Here is a 20,774-nt window from a genome sequence, read left to right on the forward strand (position 1 = left end):
ACTTTTATGCTATACAAGCACATGTGTAAGTTCCACAAATGTATGGGAGTCAAAGAACCAGATCTTGAACATTTTGCTTTTTGTTTGTTTGTTTGTTTGCATCAAAGGAAAGACTGAGTCAAGTATGTTATGTTCAAATAATATTTTAAAATGTAAAATTGTTGCTACACATTTTCATATGCATTTGAGCATTTACATGCAGGTTTTTAAAAACTGGATTAATGGCGACATGGAATGAAATTGACATACTATTGAACTCCTGAGAAAATGACAGACACCAAAAATAGAATTGATTGATCCATCCTTAATGAAAAGTAACTGAAGATATTACAGAGCTGCTCTTAGAGGAAGCTGTTAAGGAAATATATATCATGAACAAACACTCTCCTGGACTAGATATTACTTAATTAATTCTGCCTCAGCACAAGGGAGTAGAGCAGGTTTCTCCTGAAGGGCCTTTCAGTTCTATAGTTCTGAATTTGTGATAAACGACTTCTGTAATTATCAAATGCCTGTCACTTTACCTTTTAATCATATCAAGAACCAATTTAATATAATATGCACTACTTTATCAGAACGCTGTCTCTTGAATAATTTCTTTAGAATTAATGGTGCTCACATTAATGGATTCCAGTACCAAAATTGATTCACCATAAGACTACAGGGAGTAAATGGCTCTCCAGCCTTTTCTTTAGTGGTGCTAAATCTAAAGGCTATCTTTATTAAAACTAATAAATATACTTTGTATCAGAAACATGGTGTACAGTACTGTATATGCTTTCCAAAGTGGACAAAATTTTAAATATACTGTACCTTTACAATTCGTTACCTTCAAATGGGCCAATTGACCATTATTCCAGAAATATGCTGTATAGTGTGTGTGTGCATGCACATGCACATCCCTAAAAGCCTTTATTTTTACAGGCCCACTGCTGAAGAATCTGTTTTGTGTCTATGAAGTAGCTACAACACATGGATATCAAACTGGAGATGTAGTCATGAGTGAGTCTGGTGCTTTTTTTTCTTCTTCTTTTGCTTTGGTACAGAAACTATCCTCGAGACGTTCAATCCTGGATTAACTCTCTCTCTCTCTCTCTCTCTCTCTCTCTCTCTCTCTCTGTTACGTGCCTCACATACAAATCTCATAGCATTGTTGCAGAAATCAAAATAAGTATTTCCTCCCCACAAAATGTTCTGATTTTGTCATTTCTATACTTGTCCATCCCCTTCATGGATTGCTGCGAAAGGGCTTGAGTAATTCAGAGAAGCTATGGGTTATGCCGTGCAGGGACACCCAAGATGGACAGGTCACAGTGGGGAGTTCTGACTAAACGCGATCCACCTGGAGCAGGAACTGGCAAGCCACTCCAGTATCTTTGCCAAGAAAACCCCATGAACAGAAACAAAAGGCTAAAAGATATGATGCTGGAAGATGAGCCCTTCAGGTCGGAAGGTGTCCAACATGCTACTGAGGAAGAGCGGAAGACAAGTACAAGTAGCTCCAGAGCTAATGAAGTGGTTGGGCCAAAGCCAAAAGGATGCTCAGCTGCAGACGTGCCTGGAAGTGAAAGGAAAGTCCAATGTTGCAAAGAAAAATATTACATAGGAACCTGGAATGTAAGATCTATGAATCTTGGTAAGCTGGATGTGGTCAAGAGAAGATGGAAAGAATAAACATTGACATCCTGGGCATCAGTGAGCTAAAATGGATGGAAATGGGTGAATTCAATTCAGATGATTATTATATCTACTATTGTTGGCAAGAATCCCATAGAAGAAATGCAGTAGCCCTCATAGTCAACAAAAGAGTGGGAAAACTGTACTGGGATACAATCTCAAAAATGACAGAATGATTTCAATACAAAACCAAGGCAGACCTTTCAACATCACAGTAATCCTAGTTTATGCACCACCCACCCATGTTGAAGAGGCTCAAATTGACCAATTCTATGAAGAATGAGTCAAGAAATAAAAAGAACAACAGGTAAGTTTGGCCTTGAAGTTCAAAACAAAGCAGGGCAAAGGCTAATAGAGTTTTGTCAAGAGAACAAGCTGGTCATCACAAACACTCTTTTCCAAAAACACAAGAGGCGACTCTACACTTGGACATCACCAGATGGGCAATACCGAAATCAGATTGATTATATTCTCTGCAGCCAAAGATGGAGAAGCTCTATACAGTCAGCAAAAACAAGACCTGGAGCTGATTGTGGTTGGAGGCCCATAACATTGTACAGGAGGCAGCAACAAAAACCAACAAGACCTGGAGCTGATTGTAGCTCTGATCATCAGCTTCTTATAGCAAAATTCAAGCTTAAACTGAAGAGCGTAGGAAAAACCACTGTGCTAGTCAGGTACAATCTAAACCAAATCCCTTGTGAATACTCAGTGGAAGTGAAAAATAGATTTAAGGAACTAGATTTGGTGGACAGAGTGCCTGAAGAACTTTGGATAGAAGTTCGTAACATTGTACAGGAGGCAGCAACAAAAACCATCCCAAAGAAAAGGAAAGGCAAGAAAGCAAAGTGGCTGTCCAATGAGACCTTACAAATAGCAGAGAAGAGAAGGGAAACAAAATGCAAGGGAGATAGGGAAAGTTACAGAAAATTGAATGCTGACTTCCAAAGAATAGCAAGGAGAGACAAGAGGGCTTTCTTAAATGAACAGTGCAAAGAAATAGAGGAAAATAATAGAAAGGGGAAAAGAGAGGTTACAAAACTATGCATAATCAAAGTTATGGTTTTTCCTGTAGTGATGTGTGGATGTGAGAGATAGACAATAAAGAAGGCTGACCGCCGAAGAATTGATGCTTTTGAATTGTGGTACTGGAGGAGGCTCTTTAGAGTCCCCTGGACTGCAAGGATAACAAATCTATCTATTTTGAAGGAAATAAGCCCCAAATGCTCACTGGAAGGACAGATCCTGAAACTGACGCTCCAATACTTTGGCCATCTCATGAGAAGAGAAGACTTCCTGGAAAATACCCTGATGTTGGAAAAGTGTGAAGGCAAGAGGAGAAGGGAACAACAGAGGATGAGATGGTTGGACAGTGTCACTGAAGCTACCAACATGGGAGGCAAAGGAAGACAGGAGAGCCTGTCGTGCTCTCATCCATGGGGTCACGAAGAGTCAGACACATCTTAATGACTAAACGACAACATACTCGTCTGTAGACCCAATTGTGGAGTTATGGTAGAAACCTCTCAAGTGCTCTTTATGTATTTCAGCTAAGTTCTCCTAGGTTCAGCCAAATTATAACCTTCCAAAAACAGTAGCTGGGGAAGTATTATAAAATATAATGTATCCTGACACTTCTGATTCAAGCAGGGGACCTGGTTCCAACATGCTGATGGTAAAACAAAACACTGCTTTCACAGTTGCACTGGATTAAAGAATTGTGCAACTGGCCGCATAAGGCAGTGCACAAATGCAAGCAGTTGTGCAGTAAAAAACTAATTTCAGAACCATTGGCAATAATATTTGAGAATTCTTGGAGAGCAGGAGATGTCCCCACAGACTGGAGGAGGGCAAATGTTGTCCCTATCTTCAAAAAGGGGGGGGGACACCAAATAATTATTGTCCAGTCAGCCTGACATCAATTCCCGGAAAAATTCTAGAGCAGATCATTAAACAGTTTGTTATTACTTAGAAACAATGCTGTCATCACTAAAAGTCAAGAAGGGTTTCTCAAAAAACAAGTCATGCGAGACTGATCTGTTCTCTCTCTTTCTCTCTGGAGTTACAGGGAACGCTGTGGATGTAGCATACAGTTGTGCCCCGTATAGCGATGTTAATCCGTTCCGGATTAACCATCGCTATGAGAAAACATCGCTATACGGATAGGAAAATGACATTGGAACACATTAAACATCGTTTAATGCGTTCCAATGGCTTCTACACTCACCGTAAAGCGATGTTTCCTCATAATGGCAGCCATTTTCGCGCCTTCGGTAAGCGAGGGCAGGGGGCGAAAATGGCTGCGGCCACCGATCAGCTGGCTGCTGGCCGAAAATGGGGCCGGCGCTAGGGCAGGAGGGCGGGGGAAGGCTCCCACGCCCTCCTCCCCAGCTCACCGCTGCTTCTTCAGCCGGCTGACCGGCCGGCGATCGGCCAGGAGGGGAAAAGAAGCCTCCTTTCCCCTCCTGCCAAGCGCGCAAGGGCTTCTCTGGCCAGCAATCGGCCAGGAGGGGAAAGGAAGGGTCCTTTCCCCTCCTGCCGAGCACGCAGGGGCGTCTGTGCCCGCGATTGGCCAGGAGGGGAAAGGAAGCCTCCTTTCCCCTCCTGCCGAGCACGCAGGGGCTTCTCTGGCCGGCAATCGGCCAGGAGGGGAAAGGAAGGGTCCTTTCCCCTCCTGCCGAGCACGCAGGGGCGTCTGTGCCCGCGATTGGCCAGGAGGGGAAAGGAAGCCTCCTTTCCCCTCCTGCCGAGCGTGCAGGGGCTTCTCTGGCCGGCGATCAGCCAGGAGGGGAAAGGAAGGGTCCTTTCCCCTCCTGCCGAACGCTCTTCTGGCCGGTGATCGCGATCGGCCAGGAGGGGAAAGGAAGCCTCCTTTCCCCTCCTGCCGAGTGCGCAGGGGCTTCTCTGGCCGGCAATTGGCCAGGAGGGGAAAGGAAGGGTCCTTTCCCCTCCTGCTGAGCGCGCAGGGGCGTCTGTGCCGGCGATCGGCCAGGAGGGGAAAGGAAGCCTCCTTTCCCCTCCTGCCGAGCGTGCAGGGGCTTCTCTGGCCGGTGATCGGCCAGGAGGAGAAAGGAAGGCTCCTTTCCCCTCCTGCCGAACGCCCTCCGACTTTTTCCCCCAGCTGACTGGCGGGAGATTCGGAAGAAGCCCCTCCTGTCAGCTGGGGGAAATGGAGCAAAGCGATTTTTCCCCATAGGAAACAACGTTATGCGATCGCAAAAGCGATCGCAAAATCTTCTTCATTAAGTGAATTCCTCGTTAAACGGGGCACCTGTTAAGCGAGGCACCACTGTATCTTGATTTCAGGCCTTTGACAAAGTTATCCATGATATTCTTGAAAGAAAGGTAGTAAAATGTGGGCTAGACAGTGCTACTGTTTGGTGGATTTGTAATTGGTTGACTGACTGAACTCAAGGGGTGCTCATCAATGGCTTCTCTTCATCCTGGAGAGAGGTTCCTAGTGGGGTGTCTCAGAGTTCTGTTCTGGGCTCTGTGCTATTCAGCATCTTGAAGGAATAGAGAGTATGCTGATTAAATGTGCAGATGATACCAAATTGGGAGGGGTTGATAATTCCCCAGAAGACACCTAAGCAGAAAAAATGAACTGCACAGATATAGGATGGAAAACAACAGCACCTATGAAAGGGATAGACAACAGTACCTGTGAAAGCGATATACGAGTCTTGGTAGACCACAAGCTGAACATGAGTCAGCAGTGTGATGCGGCTGCCAAGAAAGACAATTCAATTCTTGGTTGTATCAATAGGAGTATAGTGTATAGATCAAGGGAAGTGATAGTACCACTCTATTCTGCTTTCGTCAGACCTCACCTGGAGTATTGTGTCCAGTTCTGGACACTTCAATTCAAGAAAGATGTTGACAACCTGGAACATGTCCAGAGGAGGGGGACCAAAATGGTCAAAGGTCTGGAAGCCATGTCCTACGAGGAGCCGCTTGGGGAGCTGGGAATGTTTAGCCTTATATAAAAAGGTTGAGAGGGGACATGATAGCCACGTTTAAATATCTGAAGTGATGTCATGTCGAGGAAGGGACAGGTTTGTTTTCCACGGCTCCAGACACTAAGACAAGGAGCAATGCCTTTAAACTACAGTAAAAGAGATTCCACCTGAATCTCAGGAAGAACTTCCTGACAGTCAAAGCTGGTCGGCAGTGGAATAGGCTGCCTCGGAGTGTTGTGGAGTCTCCTTCTTTGGAGGTTTTTTAAGCGGAGGCTGGGTGGCCATCTGTCGGGAGTGCTTTGATGGAGTTTCTGCATGGCAGGGGGTTGAAATCGATAGCCCCTGTGGTCTCTTCCCACTCTGTGGTTCTATGATTCTTTGATTCTATAATCAGTCTCTTGCTTTTGCTAACTTGGAGAAATTAGTATCTGCTCACGTAATTAGGCATGAGCTTAACAACAAGGGGAGTCCAACCTGTTCCTTAGAATATATGCACAGAATGCAGTAAACCAGCAATTAAGTATACCCTACACATTTTAAAATGTTTTCTAACATGACAATGCCTAGGAAAAATGCTTTAAATAAACAATTTATATACAACACCACAGGATTTTTTCCCCAGAGTTGTAACAACTGGGAGAGGTCAAAAGTTAACATGGCTTCTGTTAGAAGTTCCACACAAGGGAAAAATCTAAAAATAGTCCGAGACATCAAAGTGGTTCAGAAGAATCTGAAAAGTAGTTCATCTGCTTGTAACAGCAATTCAGGTGAAAAATATACCTGGGCTAGCTTTCATGAAGTTTTGCAAAGACAAGTGCTTCAAACAACTGTCACACACCTTTTCAGTTTACCGTTCTCCAGAGCTGAAGTGCGTAACTAAAAGAGATCTAAAGTGGCAAACTCAGAGACTGTCACATAAAAGCAAAGTGACTGAAGACGCCATTTTCAAGTGTCAGATTATAGCATCATACAGCTTCTTAAATATTTAAAAAGCAACACATTCTTTTCTATTCCTTTTAATCAAGTTTCCATTAAAGTTTTCAAACTAATAAACACAAAAAAACCCAAGATAATATTTATGGAAAATATGCAGATAAAACCTTGTTTATGTTTTTTATATCTAACAGACTTTGCACTGGTTAAAATATAATTATTGCTAACCTAAAGCCATATCTGTAGTTTTGCTCAGGAGATAAGCAAGAATTTAGCCCAGAGCAATTGAAGCCTATGGCTACAATTCTGCATCATTAAAATCAGTACAAACTTTGATAATCACTTCAATAACTAGTGTAACCTAGACACATTTTCCTCAGAATGGTGGGAACTGTAAAAATGCTTAATAAACTTCAACAAGGTTGCTCCAGAATTACATTAATTTGGAAAGCTACCTACATTGTATATCAGTATCACTGTTTAAAAATGGTAAGGACTTAATCCACCATTATCTCAGTATGGAAACTGCTCAGGTATAGTTTTTCTCCACAGTGTTGCTACACTAGGACCTCTAAGTTCATTGGGGAAAGGAGAATGCTTCCTTCTTGACGACAGTCAAACACACAGACATAAATGCACAGTACCAGGTACTGTGACTCTCCTATAAAACAGCAGGACATTTGGAAAGCCACACCCTGCAGCATGTAAGTACACCATAATCTCTCCTGCTTCCAAAGTTCCAGACAAGACCATCACTACCATTAGAGGATTATATACATAGTCAACCACCAGGAAGAGCAACATGCTATTTTCATTTTCCAATCTTCTAATCACTCTTTCTATCCAACTTTATGAAAGGTAGTCCCAAGGCATGTAAGAAAACAGGTAGGTGCAATAGGACCACCACAACAAACTCTGGTTTGTCTTCTTAGAAGTTCAGCAATCAAACAAACACTTCAGCACAACCTTCAGTCTACCCAGTAGAACCAGATGACATAAATATGGTCAGGTCGAAAGTGGTGTGACAGTTCTGGCATGAAAGGATAGGCGTCTCCACCACGCAGCTCAATCCTCTGTATAAGGGATAAGGGACAAAGAACATTGACTTGCAATGAGAGGTAAAGAATGCTGGTGACCTCCATCTCCTCTCATGTAGTACGTTTTGAGAGATTTAAGAAATTGTGCACTGTGTGATTTTACCACTGGTCTTAGAATGCTGTACTCCACTCAGTTTAAAGAGCAGTTTACTGAGAGACATGCTGGCTCTTAGGTTAGGAGAAAAAAAAGAAATCTAAAACTCCTACAAAGGTTCAGTGGCTTTTGATCCCAGTCCTAAAGTGTTTTAGTCACTGTAAGAGGGGATTAAAAATGTTGCAATATGATATTTCCATAATAAAAGTTTCCATTCCAATTAACCCACATTTTGGATACAGATTATACATCTTTCTCTGAATTCTTCTCTTCACATTTTAGATACAGATTATAAATCTTTCTCTGAATTCTTCTCTTCACATTTTAGATACAGATTATAAATCTTTCTCTGAATTCTTCTCTTAGCACTGCCGAAACTAGCATTAAATTTCCTTTCTTGGCATTGGACTGGCATATTGATACAATCCCTGATGATCTTCCTGGTTTGAAGACAGCTGAAATCTGTTACACAGATAGAACAAATACAACACAAATGGAACACTTTTAACCCACAGCAGTGAACATGGCTGAGGCATTATGGGAGTTGTAATTAAAAAAAACAATACTTCCAAGGTCTGATATTATGGCATCTTAATTGAGTTTCAGGGGGAAAAATTCTGATTTATGTTTCACAAGCTTCAGGGAACTTAGGAAAAGCAAGACAAGAAAATAGAGAATGAATTATTAAGCTTCCACTTACTCTAACTGTTGTTAAGCTTACTGAGTTTATGATTGCTATGAAATCTTACATTTCAGGAAAGAGGTTTCAGACAAAGAAAAGAGATCTTTTTCAGAGAACTAATTCTGCATGCATTTGTCCTGGTAGTATGGTATGACTCTTTGAATTGCTTGCTTAGACACAGGCTTATGAAGTTAAATGGTTTTACAAATTAGTCAATGTGCATAGGATATTATATTTATTAGCAAGCAAATATTGACTTTCTTAGATTACAATTCACAGAATCACTAAAATAACACGATCAGTGACTCCTTTTGCTGAAGGATTCTGAATGGTGTTGTTGAAAAATAAAATTTTCAAAGCTGTGCTATGAATCTCACTCCCTACTCTAATATAATCCATAGGAGTGAAACAACAAATCAGCTAGTGTGAGTTTAGTCACCTTCCCCTGAAGGATTTCTATGGTATTTCCATGAATCCGTAGTTCCGATTTAAGACTTCAATAAAAACTGATGCCAAATCATACTATCATCACATGAGAATACCATCAGATGTTGTTTATGCATGGCAAAATGTCATTATTTCTTTAAGCCCTGGGCGAAAGGTAGCATATCAAATAAATAAATAAATAAATAAATAAATAAATAAATAAATAAATAAATAAACAAACAAACAAACAAATAAATAAATAAATAAATAAGTAAGTAAGTAAATAAGTAAATAAGTAAATAAGTAAATAAACAAACAGACAGACAGACAAGCGAGCAAGCAAGCAAGCACTAACAATATACTTGACTACACGGTCCTCATTTTATCCCCCAAATAACCATGTTAGTTAGGGTTTGGATGAAAGATCCAAACCAAGGACAGCCACATAAGCTTCAAGACTAAGCTGGGATCTGAATTTGCATCTTCCAAGTTCAGCACTCTTAATCATTAGACTATGGTGACTGTCTCAGGTCATTGGTTAGTATAGAAATGATGCCAAGGTTTGTTTGTTTGTTTGTTTGTTTAACTTATATGCCGCCCACTCTACCCAAAGGTCTCTGGGAGGCTTACAACAAATAAAATACAATAAAAAGATAAAATAATTAAAATACAATTAAAATAGATACTCTAAAAATTGCCATCAGGACCCACAGGTAATATTATTTCAATTAAAAGCCTCCTGGAACAGGAAGGTTTGGACCTGGCACCAAAATGTCATCAACGTCAGCACCACACAAATCTCAATCGGGAGGGCATTCCATAGTCTGGGGGCAGCTGCCGAAAAGGCCCTTTGTCCACAAGTCATCTCTCTTACTTCCTTGAGGGACGGCTCTTTCCAAAGGGCCCCTTGGCTAGATCTTAACTACCGGGTAGTTTCATATGGAAGGAGGCAGTCCTTCAGGTATCCAGGGCCCAAGCCGTTTAGGGCTTTATATGTCAAAACAAGCACTTTGAATTGGGCCTGGGCAGCAACTGGTAACCAATGTAATTTAATCAGAATCGGCTTGATATGTCCCCTAGCAGCCCCACCACTCACCAGCTCAATTCTGGACCAGTTGCAATCACTGGACCATCTTCAAAGGCAGCCCCACAGTCCAATATGCTGGCCACAACCCGGTCCAACACTTTGCCCAAATAAGGGAGGTTTGCCACTGGTCAGTAGTTAACCACCAGCCTTGGGTCCGAGTTAGGCTTTTTAAGGAGTGGCTCAATTACTGCCTCTTTCAAGGTGGTAGGGACCACTCCCTCTCTCAAAGAGGCGTTCATGGCCTCCTCGACCCAGGTGCAAACCCCCCTGGCAGATCTTCCAATTAGCCAAGATGGGCAAGGATCAAGCAGAGTGGTGGTAGAACGGACAGGTCCAAGCACCCTGTCCACATCCTCAGGTCTCAACAAGTGAAACTTATCCATTAATATTTGGCCTAAGCACGGCACACTGGACACATCCTCTGATTTTGCAGTAATGGTGGAGTCCAACCACTGCGAATCTGAGCGATTTTTCCCTCAAAATGAATGGCAAATTCAACACAGTGAGCTGATGAGCAGTCCGGGACCTCCACCAGATTTCCCGGTTGAAGAAGATCCCAGACTACCTGAAACAGCTCTGCTGGATGACATTCTGAGGAAGCAATACAGCTGGAGAAATATTGCCGTTTCACCAGCCGTATTGCCACGAAATAGGCCTGATAATGGGCTCTAAGTCATGTTCGATCGGACTCCCAGCGGGACTTCCCCCACCTGCGCTCCAGCTGTCTCCCCTCTTGCTTCATTTCCCGATGAAACATACATGGTACGTACAAAAAATCAACAATGGCTGCATGATATGCAAGTTCATACAATAATCTAACGCCATCTCCCCAGATATGGAGAAGTGTGATACAACGACCCTAACAAAAGCTACCCTGGGTTAGTTCAAAGGTCTAGACAGTCCAACATCCTGGTCACACAGTCACCAAGGGTTTGCCCATGGGAAGCACACAGGAGTGCGGCAACACCTTCCTTCTTGTACTCCCCAGCAAAAAAGACATACTGCCTCTGGAACTGGCACCAAAACATGCCCATAGCGATTGCCAGCTACTGATAGCTGCATTGTCAATTAATGTATACAATTTCCCTTTCAAACCATCCAATTGGCAGCCATCACTACTTCTTTGCAGTGTCTACAGTTTCACTATGTGTTGTGTAATGAAGTACTTGTTTTATCTTTCATGAATAACCCATCATTCAGCTTCAGCAGATGGCCACAAGTTCAGGTTTATGAGAGAGAGAGAGAATGAGAGAGAGAGAATGAGAGAGAGAAAGGCTTTCTCTTAACCATTTTCTTCACGGCATGCATAATTTTATACATCATGAACCCACCTCCCTCACACATTAACCTTTTCCAAGCTATATAGCTACAAATGTGAATTTCCTCACAGGGGAATTAATCCAGTTTCTTTGGTTTGCTCCATTCTACATCTTCTAAGTCATGACTTTAAAAACGAAATTTCTGCAAAGACCCTCCTCTATTTGGTGGCTTACTTGATGATCCACCAAGTACACTCTCTAGGAACAGAAGAGACAGCATTGCCAGACTTAAAGAGATTAAGGGATGTTTGCTTCCTAAAAAGGAGGGCAGCTATGTTGGCAACAACAGAATTTTTGCAAGATGTTGATTTAGGGCACAAAGTTGCAAACTCTGACCCTTTTTCCCTCTAGAGCAATGGTTCCCAACCTTGGGTTTTCATATGTTCCTGGACTAAAACTCCCAGAAGCCTCCACTACTAGCTGTGCCAGCCAGGATTTTTGGGAATTGTAGTCCAAGAACATCTGGGGACTGAAGGTTGGGAACCACTGCTCTAGAGTTCCATCTTTCCCCTGCTTCTCCATTTAATTTTATCAGCCATGGGCATGGGAGCCCCCATGGCTGATAAAATTCACAAAACAACAGTTTCCTAACCAACCATGTTTATTTTATTTTATTTTATTTTATTTTATTTTATTTTATTTTATTTTATTTTATTTATTTATTTATTTATTTATTTATTTATTTATTTATTTATTTATTTATTTATTTATATCCCACCTATCTGGTCAGATGAGGACCACTCTAGGCGGCCTCTGTGGAAGATTCAACATCCTGACAAAATATAATCTAACCAGTTACTAGTTACTCCTGAAGAAAATTTCTATATTTTGTTAAACAAAATATGTGATTCTGGATGTAACTTATAGGTACATGTCTTGCCAAATTAGCAAGAATTGTTCAAATTGTTTCTTGGTTTATTTTCTGTTATTTTGAAGCAATTTTATGTATATTGTCAACAGAAAGTATGAATAGTTTGCCAAACAACAACAGACAAGTGTACATTGTTTCCCACTGGATAGCCATCAAATTAAAACACACACACACACCGAAACATAATGGCCCTCATTACAGTGACTTCTGAAAATCCCGTGCACTGAAAGATGAAGAGGCAGAGATCCAGTACTTAGGCAGTTCAGAACTGAAGAGATTATTAGATACAGGACACAAGTTACAAAGTCCAGCAGGCATTTTGATGGTTTCAAATGACCTGAATGATCCACAGATTAAACATGAAAAGAGCAAAAAGCAGGTGAAAAAAGGAATCAAAAGAAGCATCTCATGGGATTACAGGAGAGAGAGAGGAGAGACAATTGTTGGAAGCAAAACAATTCCCTAATATCCAAATTAATTCTCTAACTTTGTTTTAATTCAGTTGAAAAAAATAAGACTAGTAAAATTAGAGAGAAACTTTAGTTTGCTTAATCATTAGTATTAGTAAAATGCCTCATATGAAGGAAATGTCACCTAAGGAACAGCAGTGTAAATTTGAAGACTTCAGAACAAAGAAGAAACAGAGTCCTATTAATAAGACAGTATTGAAGAACCTGTCCTTGTATGATAGCTATGATTCAAATTTGATTAAGGCATTATTCACCTGTTCTGTCACTGAAGTCATTAATACAGAAAGAAGTAAACCATTACACTAAAACACTTGTAAAATAGACTGATATTTTATAAAACTTTCTGTGAAAGAGTTATAGCTTCCTATATTAATGACTCTAGTGGTACAGCACATGAATAACGCCTTAACAAAACTTCACAGTTACTTAATGAAACAACAAGCCAAGAGAATTTAACTTTTCAAATGAAGAGAAAAATCTCTACTGAACTCATACAAACTACAAAGAATATAAAATGTTTGCAAGGTATTTTAAAAAGTATTTAAAAACTTGAGTTTTCATTTAGAAAACCTGAGTCACATAAAACGAGCAATATGTCTTTTAAAAGGCATCACAGGCTAAAACACACCGGTTACAAACATCTCACAGTACAGATTTGTATCACTACAGATGTTTTGCTCTAATCACCACAAAGAATGTCTAAACTTTGTTTAAAAAGTTAAACTGTTTATTGGTGTCCATGTTTAAATTAGAGATACTTCTCATTAATGAAAAAGAGAAGTTTTCATTGGCTCACGAACAGTGTGTTCATCTCTGCAGGCTGCACTTTTTGAAAACAAAAAGCCATGAGTAGCTCACTTTTTCTACAATACATGCAACAGTCCTCGGGTACATAATAAATATATCCATAAATTACTACTTTGAAAATGTAAGGAATAGTTTTGGCAAAGTAATATTATGTGTTCAGGCCACCTCCCATTCTCATGCTTCTTATTTTGAAATCGCAGGGTTTGTGTGTGTGTGTGTGTGTGTGTGTGTGTGTGTGTGTGTGTGTGTGTGTGTGTGTGTGTGTTTTCAGTTGTTCTTTAATTATTCATTAACTGAACATCACATGTGAAATTTAATAGATAATTAGTTTCAGTCATATTTAAGTTGTTGCCCTAGTCAGGTTGCTTCTGACTAGTAACTATGGTAAGAGTATACCATTGATTTTCCATTTTAGCCTCAAAATATTAAATTTTAAGTATTTTAGAAAAAGTCATTATGAACATCTCATATTCTTATTTTAAAATTTATAGAATTAGGAAAATTACCAAGTGTAGCTATCTTGATGTCTTTTTTAGTCTCAGGCTATCAGGTTGTCCAGTAAAGGCAAGAACAGTTCTAGGAACTAAGGGTGTCACTAGATAGCTAGATTATCCAGCCTGGACTATGCCAGATTTGGATAAACAGGGTGGCTCTGCGGTGTGGTATGTTATTTAGAGTGATCCTTGCATCCACATGCAAGGATCAACTACACCTCAGGTGACCCTATTGGGGCCTTCTTTCCTTTTCTTTAAAGGGACAGGAAATCTTTAAAGGGACAAGAAAAAAAGCATTTTTTAAAAAGCCTCTTCCTTATGCCTTCCTGTTTCCTTGATGGTGGGAATCTGAAAGCTTCTTCTAGTCTCCTGTAGAGGGGGAGAGAAAAGAAGCTTTCGTTGTTTTTTCCTAACTGACATATTGCATGAGCACTGGCTTGACCTTTTTTTAGTCTCTGTTTCCTCTTCTTCCCCCCCCCCCCACCAATAGAGAAGTAAGAATAAATGTTCAATTTCTCAAGATTGTGCAGTGGTTTAAGGAAAGGGCCATTTTAAGCCAAACAAACAAACAAATAGCCTTTGACAGAGACTCCAAAAGGTGTGGGCAGACAAGGACCATGGATGGGCTAATTCACAATGGCCTGTGCAACGTATCCTCTAATTTTCAGCCCTGCTGGGCAGAGCTCTGCTTCTCTCTTGCATGACTTCATCCCTGCGTGTGTGCGTGACTCGGAGTTGAACATGACTGTTGCATGGAGGAGGAAGAGGTGGAAGGAGGTGGAGTCGAGTGAGAACCCGGCTTAGAGGGAACCTTGGGCCGGTGCATCATGTGGTCACTGTGAAAAGGAGCGAACCAGCCTGTCCTCAGGGTGGGCCAAACTGCAGGACACATTCCTATCTGTCTGCACCCTGAACTAGTCCTGAAGTTCAGGCATTATTACTAAATATAGTTAGCAGTATGAGAACAGGGCACAGGGTTGTGTGCTTTGTCTTTTCCTTCCCTCTCCTCTGATTTCAGACACCACAAAGATCGAATATACCACCATTTCCCATCATGTCTGACATTAGCAAACAGATTTTTAAAAAAACTTTAGCTCATTTAAATCACGGTTTGAATAAACCGTTTCCCCAAATATAATCACAATGATGAAAGTGATAATGCAAGCTTTCAATCACATCCCCTCACAAGTGAAGCAGAAGTAGGTGAGGCATAAGCGTGCAAGCCCAAGTATTTCTGCAGCTTGTTCTTGTAACATAAAAACGTGATTTAGCAGTACTTATGAACTTAGCAACTGAAATGCTCTGTTTCTGCAGTGTCAGATAAATGCATAGTAAAGTCCAATATTTCCAAGCAATGCATTCTGTTCAAGGAGAAATATTTATCTGCAGTAGGACATTGTGTCAGTGGAAATAACTTCCTATAACTCACTGTCTTCCTCTCCATTTCCTCCTTTGCCACACTACCATGTGCTAGGATGAAGTTGTACATTATAAGACATTCCTTTTTTTCTCTTTCCAATATACAAATCCATTCTAAGTATTCATAATTCCTCCCTTGTCTCTGTACCATATCTGCTACGTTACAGAATTTTCCTCATCTGAAGTCTTTTTAAATTAGTGTTAAAACAGTGCATAAAACAAAAACAAATCAAAAAGAGTAGTCTTTTTACACCAAGTGAGGACAAGGGTGGATGACAGGCCCCTAAGATGCCACATATAAAAGCCAGCTTTTTATTCCTACAGAAATCTTCATCAGGATATCAATTAGAATGTCTCTCCCAATCTTGTTAGACAAAAAGGAACCATATGTTTCAATATAAGGCAATGGTGGGAGGGGGACAGTGCTAAGTAGCTGGAACAGTTTGTCTAACAAGACTGGAAGAGACATTCTAATCTACATCCTCAGAGTGACATTTGAAATCTGCTACATCTAAATTGGCCATTTTGGAATCTTATCGCTCCGCTCAAAAGTTTACTGAATATTAGGGTCAGATGAAATCATAGTTGCTTTCACACAAGGCTCTTGAGGAATAACTTTTCCAAAACTAGCTGGAAGCAAATCTAAAATGTAGATTCCATAAAGGCACATAAACAACATTATATTATAAAACAAAGGCTCCTGACATGGCCAACACCCTTCTACAATGTTCACTCTGAAGGAAGTTTGGTTCAAGGATGCTCCCAGCAACATTACTTAAACCAGCTTCCCAATGAGCACGTGTGGGACATGCTTTTTGATAGCCTCTCTTTATTGATCCATGCTGAAAATAGGAAATTCAATTCATTTCTTCTTTTCTTCTCGAAATGACACTGATATGCCACTTAAAAACAAAAATGAAAAGTACCTGCACTTATCAGGACTCAATAAAAAGATTAGACCTTCAGAACACGGCCAAAGAGCCCGAAAAACCCACAACAACCAAAAAGATTAGAGCTTGCAAACAGGAAAAAGTTCTTTTTGTTTTTTAACTAATGGCCCAGGAAGGTGACCATGCCACTTCCTACAAAGTCATCAGCCTCGTCAGAATCCCCAATGGAGGCAGAGGAGAATACAGCAGAAGGGACTTGTTTAAAAGATCCAGAACCTGGGGAGCTTTTGATAAACTGAGATCCAGAGTAAATGTCTGTTCAGGTATTAGAAACCCCCCCCCACCAGTGCTCTCCTCACACCTCCACTGCACTTTCTTCTTCCAGTGACACATGAAGACCTTTTAACTGATTTTCACATTTTAACATTTATGGGTTTTGAAAGTTCTTTGAACTACTGATTCTTGTTTTTTGCTTTCTTCTGATGTTATTTTGATTGTTTAATATTTTACATCTATGCTTTATGTTTATATTTCGTTGTTTTAACTTCTGTCCAAAAACATTTGCTAGTCCTAATGTATACATTTGATAAATAAATAACAAATAAGAAAACATTTATCTAAGGGAAAAGGAAACGAAAGGCAGCTATCTTCCACATACAGAATTTTGCTTCAATCTGAGAAATTCCCAAATAGTTAAAAAAGATTTTGAACATTCATGTATGAGTATGTGTGGAGTGGCTGGGTTTTTTGTTGTTTTTCTGCTCTCCCAAACAACCATATGACACATGTAAAATTAAAACATTACAATGCAAAAGCAAAAAGCATATTTCTATACATCATATAGTCACAGCAAAGTTAATCCCATATTAAACAAAACTCTAAAAAATGAAGATAAATATGCAACAATCTGGCATGAAATAACACTACAGGGAATTATCAAATAGTTTACTCTCTCTTTTAAAAATAAATAAATAAAAATGGCACCCTAGCCATATGCCTGAAGCAAATGGTTGAGCTGCAAGCATGTAATACTGTAAACGTTTGAGTCATTGAAGATTTTCTATCACTTAGCAACAAGAGATAAGCCCAACTACATCCAATATTATCATAATCAGCTTGCACAGCAATGAAAAGTACACGCAAGCTTACTAATTCTTCTTATTACCAAGGGGCTGCTTCTGGGAGGTAGCAGTATACCATGTATACAAAAATCAGCCTCCTTAAGTACAACGTTACTATGACAAAATATGTAACCTTAAGTTAAGAGAGAAGAAAACAACATCTACAGTTTCTTTAAAGAAAAAGGTTTTAGAAGAAACATGCTTAAAATAGTTTTTCTCAAGTTCCCCAATTTATAGAATAATTTTGTCATATTTATAGGTTAATTAAAAGCACAGGTGATTGGCCCTACAATTATGGACATGATGTGCTATCATGCAATGTATTTTGCTTACACAACAAATTGTCAGTGTTCTTTTATGCCACTGACAAAGGTGGGCTGATTCAGCAAGCTATTCTGTACATTCATATTTCAAAGATGGCTGAAGTCTGCAGAGCCATCTGACAGAACAGATAAAATCAATGACTTAAAACACGAATTTAAAAAAGAAACCCAAAAAAACAGAAACAAAAAAACACTTATCAGAAAAAAAGTTGTCTTTTTATCCAAAAAAATCTGACTTCTGAGGCTAAGAATTACAAAATCATGCAGACATTTATATCATTATTTATTATCCTAGTCTTTAAATTAGATATGGAAGTCGAAGGTCAACTAACTCTTTTTTAGATTATTTTCTTTCAACCAGTGCTCCCCACCTTCCAGAACAACCAATGCGGTAACTATGCTGCATGCCAGAGAAAGGGGTTTAAGTGCTGGATGTTTGGCACTGGCATGCAGGTACATGGTGCACCAAGGAGCAAGGCTCGCACAATGGATGTGCACCAAGTTCCATCTCTTCCCAGTTCTTTGATATCCATCCACATCACACACTTAGAGTTGTGCAGCCCCAAGAGAGGGTGAAAGGAACTGACCTTCCAACACATCACCTGGTGGTACCATAAAATTCACTTTGTTTCAGTAGAACTTAATTCCAAGTGAGTATGCACAGGACTATAGGCTTATCTTTCTAATAAGTTGTTTTGCTTGCTGTCCTTTGCATGTGTATAAAGAAAACAACCTCCCCCCCAACACATCACCTGGTGGTACCATAAAATTCACTTTGTTTCAGTAGAACTTAATTCCAAGTGAGTATGCACAGGACTATAGGCTTATCTTTCTAATAAGTTGTTTTGCTTGCTGTCCTTTGCATGTGTATAAAGAAAACAACCTCCCCCCCAAAAAAATCCTCTCTCAAAAATTCAATATCAGAGTGCAAATGAAAGATTTGCCCTGTGAGCAAAGATTTTGTATTATGTTCCTAGATAGTATAAAGCAGGAACAAGTAATTTGTGGCCTTACAGATTTTGCTGGCCTTCAAGTCTCACCAGCTTTAGCCAACACAGCCAATGACAACAGATCTCTATAAAGCTACATATCCCCCATGCCTGTATAAAGATTCTATTTAGCTGCAAATTAATATGTTTTATTTGCTACAGTAACCAGCAGGTATGCATATTTATTCCAAAAATAAATTAATTTTAAACAGGAAAACTGATTTTAATCAGTGAATTAAACCAATCTTTATCCTTTTCAATCACTCCATCCTGCTTTTATGTGTGCATATTATATTAGCATACAATATTTTACTTGTCTATGCAAAAAAAAAAAAAAAACACTTTGCTGATCTGTTCAAAATCTTCCTTGTTTCCCTGTTAATCCCTACTTTCCCATGATTTCATTTACTGCCCTCAGACCTTAACGCTTCCTTAGATACTTCTTCTAGCAACACTAAAGAACATCACTGCAGTGCTGGCATGCAATTGAAATTTATAGCACTGGCCAGCATTTTAAAAAAAAAAACCCCAACAACCATGCAACTACTTTCATGAGAAAAGGAGGGCTCTGAGAAACTGCAGTTCTTAAGAAGCATCCACATCACAGAGTAAGCTCACTTTGAATCTTCTTTTGAATGTCTGCTATCTGAAAGTGTGGGGGAAGGTGACTAACAAGCCACACCAAGGCGTTGGGTGTGTCCAAGGTACCCAGTCAAACTTATAAATTAATTGAACAAAGATTAACAAAATCCAAAGAACAAACCATTAATACACTTTGTTTCCTAACATACTATTCTTGACATATCCCTGCTGAAACCGACGCAGCCAAAAGAACATTGGACCCTTCTGTGGCAAATGCTAATATAAATACAAAGATTAACAGATAAGCTAAGAAGCAAGAAATCTCAGACATTAGCTATTCCACTGATGGAATAGGACTAGATATCCTAATCCAGGTATCACAGATGTTGCACAAATGAAACACAGGAACTGAGGGGAAAGTACTCTGTGTTTTAATGTCACATGTCCCAAAATAACTTTTGTCCAAACTTTAACAAAGTGTCTGAGAAATACTGTATATGACATATAATTGTTTTTACAGTAGAGTATTTCACCAATCCTTATTAGAGGAACAAAATGAGCACCTAAATATTATTTACACTGTATGAATAATTATGCTCTTCTTCAACTTAATACTGCAAATTTGATAGAGAATAGCAGCACAAGGGTATTGATGAGTGATAATTTCTTGAAACTGGTCGAAAACTATAGAAAGCCATCCAAACCATAGCTAGTTTCATACAGTAACTCAATCTCCACTTTAAGCCAAAATGTGAAAAGGAGGCTAATGAACAAAAGGAGGAAGGGACTTGGCAATAGATATGAAAAAAATCTTCCTTTTTAATGAAATGCATTCAAATATTCTGTCACTCTTCTTCTACTCTTTGAAAGCTCTGATGTGATATCTTTTTCATCATAAAGTGACTAGAAACAACAAATAATCTAGGGCACAGCCAGGAAATATATGGACTTTCAGATGTTGTTAAATCACAATTCCCATAAGCACCATACTGCATGCTCAATGGTTAAGGATGATGGGAGTTTTCATATAACAACTTTCGGAAGGCCACATGTTCCCTGTACCCAATCAAGAGTGTTATTCATTAAAATGAACATTTAAAAAAATTCCCAAGCTATTGGACCAGAAAATAATATAGTGCTTGTCACCATGGAAATGAAATCAACTATCTTGGCAGAAAGGAGTATAATCACCACATGACCACCACCTGCTGCCTCCATGTACATGACAGATCAGACTAAATGAAGCACAACTCTTTGTATATTATATCATGCCAGTAAACATCCAGTTAGATACTTATAGGAATGAATGTTTGCAAAAGCACAAAAATGCAGTTTATCTAGCAGTCTCTTTCATGAAGCTTTTGCTATGACAGAGTACCAAGATTTAAACAATATGTGTCAATGTAGAAACAAAAAAGATTAGAATAATGGAATCATGATGTACTATATAAATAAAAAATCAAACTGTGGAATCAGGCTCTTCAGTATATGAGTTTCTCTGCAAAAGTTTTGCCAGATGTTTATACTGTACAGT

At 39.6% G+C, this 20,774-nt stretch overlaps 1 protein-coding gene across 13 annotated transcripts in view; it reads right to left on the bottom strand.

Annotated features, from left to right (window-relative positions):
* The window catches only part of SHANK2 (SH3 and multiple ankyrin repeat domains 2), a 498,212-nt gene that overhangs the window by 145,023 nt on the left and 332,415 nt on the right, over positions 1 to 20,774 (bottom strand). The gene's annotated exons all lie outside the window — the stretch shown is intronic.

This window comes from Pogona vitticeps, chromosome 1 (genome assembly GCF_051106095.1).
Source record: "Pogona vitticeps strain Pit_001003342236 chromosome 1, PviZW2.1, whole genome shotgun sequence".
NCBI lineage: Eukaryota > Metazoa > Chordata > Lepidosauria > Squamata > Agamidae > Pogona > Pogona vitticeps.